This window comes from Gavialis gangeticus, unplaced genomic scaffold, assembly GCF_001723915.1.
Source record: "Gavialis gangeticus isolate Ggan-Ray unplaced genomic scaffold, GavGan_comp1, whole genome shotgun sequence".
In the NCBI taxonomy this organism is placed as follows: domain Eukaryota; kingdom Metazoa; phylum Chordata; order Crocodylia; family Gavialidae; genus Gavialis; species Gavialis gangeticus.
In genome coordinates this window covers 109,031,805-109,034,751 of record NW_017729031.1, presented here as the reverse complement: position 1 = coordinate 109,034,751, position 2,947 = coordinate 109,031,805, and the positions used below count along the sequence as shown (strand labels likewise).

The window sequence follows — 2,947 nt, the reverse complement described above, 5'->3', positions numbered from 1 at the left end:
TGCAGCATGCCTGACCTCTGCTTCCCCCACTCCCATGCACACCCCTCACTTCCTCAGGATCATGAGGGAGTTTCTAAATTTTCTATGAATCGGTTTCTAAATTTTTTTTTACCTAATTTTGTGTACTTTAATCTCTTGTGATTCAATTTCCAAGGATGCCAAATCTTTAGTTGGTGAGACTGCTTGTATTGGTCCAAAAGCCTATTTTTCGTGGAGAAAATATTGTCTCACACAAAAGAATTCAAGTAACTGTCAGAGCACAAGAGCTCCAAGGAGCAAAGGGTGGGAAGAGAAACTGAGGGTACATATTCAACATCACACAGCAAATTGGTGGCTGAGGCACAAATAGAGATCTGTCCTCCTGAAAGGCCACGTGGCTTAGGAGCCCCAGACTTGAACCATTGTGCTCCATGTTGTACAAGCGTGGGACAAAGGTGGTCCCTGCCTGGAGCAAGGATGGAGGCACATCTGTTGCTGGAGGACAGAGGATGCCAGTTTTTGTGCCTGTGGCTGGAACACTGGCTGCAGTTGCAGGTCTGCTGTAAATAGTTATCTTAATAAAGAGCCAGTTTAGTTTCAGAAATGTGGAGTCCTCTCATTGTTACCTAGCTCACAGTATGAGACACACTTGGTGTTTGTGGTGCTAAACTGGAAGATGGGAGATGCTGAAGTCCTGGTCCAAGGGTTAGTCCTTGTTCTGCCTGCTGTAGTCTTGGACAAGTTGCTTCACCTTTCTCTGCCTGATGTGTGCTTTAGATGCCTCTCTGGATCCCCACAGCCTTTTCAATTTATGAATCGCCCCACAGGCTTTGCCTGACTGGATCAGATTCAGGATTCATATTGTGCTCAATTCTGCCTCCAGGAGTCAATCTGCTAGTATTCAAAAATGTCTGAACTTGCACTTGAAGGAAATATTGATTTCCCCCTTGCTTGATCTGAATGTTGCCACATTTTACTTGTCTTATTTGACTGTTCCAACCTTGTCCTTTGACTTAACCTAGGAAGGGGGGAAGTGATGTTTTTTACCCCCAAAATATATTAATGGAGAGTGATCACATCCATGTTCACCCTCCCTGTTACCCTTGTCAGGCTGAATAAGCCTGGCTCTTCTAGTCCCCTCTTGTAAGACTAACTCTTGCCTCCCTCGATCATCTTAGCAGTCCCTTTCTGCAGCTGGACCAGTTCAAGTTCTGACAGGTGTCCTACTAGATGTCTTGAACTGCACATGCTTTTCCATGCCAAGTTTCACCAGGTTCTGGTAAATAGGCTATTCCCCTGTCTCTGCCGGTGGCTTCCAGTCATCCTGGGATTAGCTAATACGTCAAGTTTTCTCCCCAGTTGTTTTCAAATGCTGAGCTCGCAGTGGTCATCTGTGCTATCGGTCTTTAAGCAAAGCAGCTGAATTAGGGTGAGCATCTGGGTGCCCCAGTGTCTGGATACTGTGTTACGAATAGGTGACCTGATTTCAGCCCCACTTCTCTCACTGCTCTTCTGAATGACCCTGGATATAGTAATTTGCCTTTTTGTGAAACCAGGGCTGATGATCAAGGGCTTTGACCTTGATAAGGGGAAGGCCTGAAAGTGGTTGTTCTTAACAAAGCTCACAGATCCTGTACAAGGGGAGAAGCCCAGTGCTGTCATGGTCCTGACTAGCTCACATTGTCAGCCCACTACTATGAGACTTGGGCTCTCCAGCAGAACTACGGAGTCCTTTTAGTTTCATGTTTGAGTTTTGACATCTCTGAACTTTTTAACCCACAGCTTTCATTAAAATGAATGGGTTACAGCAGGGATGTCAAACTCACCCCTTGGGAAGGATCTGGAGCCCAGGGCTCCTTGTGGTCTGGATCTGGATCCACCTCCAGCAATGGGGCAAGTGGTGGTAGCATGGAGGTGAATGCAGTCATCACCCCACCCCACCCAAATTAATCCCTACTGGGGCACTGTACCATGGATTATGGTGACCTCTGCTTGCCCTGTCCCTGAACTCTAAACCCCTCCATGAGCCCACAGGCCAGATGTTTGATGGTCCCAAATCAAAGGGTTTTGGAATGACAAGCATACACATAATGTGTGGTTCACTTGGCCCCATGATAGAATTTTGCCAAAAAGAACGAGAGCGACAGAGCGACATTGCAATATTTTCAAAGTCTTTCTTGGGGGGTGGTGAGGAAAAAAAACTCCATACTAAAAAAAAAGGAAAATAACCTGAAAACTGCTGACTAAAACGTGATGCTTTGCACAAAACTGTCATAGTGTGAAAGCAACCCTCTTTTTTTTCCTCCATTAAAATTCTTGTGTCCCATTCTCTATCCATCTCAGTAGAGGCTGGGACCAAATGCCCTGGTCAGCTCCATGCAATGAACACGGCAAGGTTCCTGTTGGTAAAACATAGCTGGTCAAAAGTAAGTAGCAAGGTCTGAGCAGGTGGGTGTGGGGAGCACCCAGCCCATAGAAGCATGGACTTACCAGGCAGCAGGGGCAACCTGGGGCCAAGTGTCAGGATGCAATTTCCAAGAATAGCCTTTCTTCCTTCTCCATCAGAGCAGGCCCCTTTCTTCAGTATGTCAACCACCTTCCACGGGCAGCGTTGCAGAGGGCTGCATCCTTTGCAGACAAAATCAGCGCATACCACCAAAACACTGCCTACAGAGAGTCTGGTAGTACCCTGTACTGTGCTTTATCCCCATCCGTTTGCCACAGGTTGCTCCTGTTGTGAGTGCTTTCCACTCATTGTGCATGGGTGTTAGCAATAACAAAAGTGTGTGTGTGTTGAGGGGGGCAATCAGGCCCTGAGATGGGCTGGTGTGGAATGAGCTCATCCAGTACAAGGGTTCTTGTTAGATTCGAGGTTGGCAAGATTTTTGGGCAGAGTGCCAAAAACCCATGCAACCTCAACTTTTAGGATGTTGGCATGGTGGGGCAGATGGTGGGGGAGCAGCAAGGG

The 2,947-nt window shown here is 47.1% G+C and overlaps 1 protein-coding gene across 1 annotated transcript in view; it reads left to right on the top strand.

Moving 5' to 3' along the window:
• The window catches only part of ARHGAP27 (Rho GTPase activating protein 27), a 69,367-nt gene extending 66,731 nt beyond the window's left edge, over positions 1 to 2,636 (top strand). Inside the window, exon 16 of the transcript XR_002098695.1 lies at positions 2,473 to 2,636. The gene's annotated coding sequence lies outside the window, so the exon portion shown is untranslated. The remainder of the gene's footprint in view (positions 1 to 2,472) is intronic.
• The last annotated feature ends 311 nt before the right edge of the window (positions 2,637 to 2,947 follow it).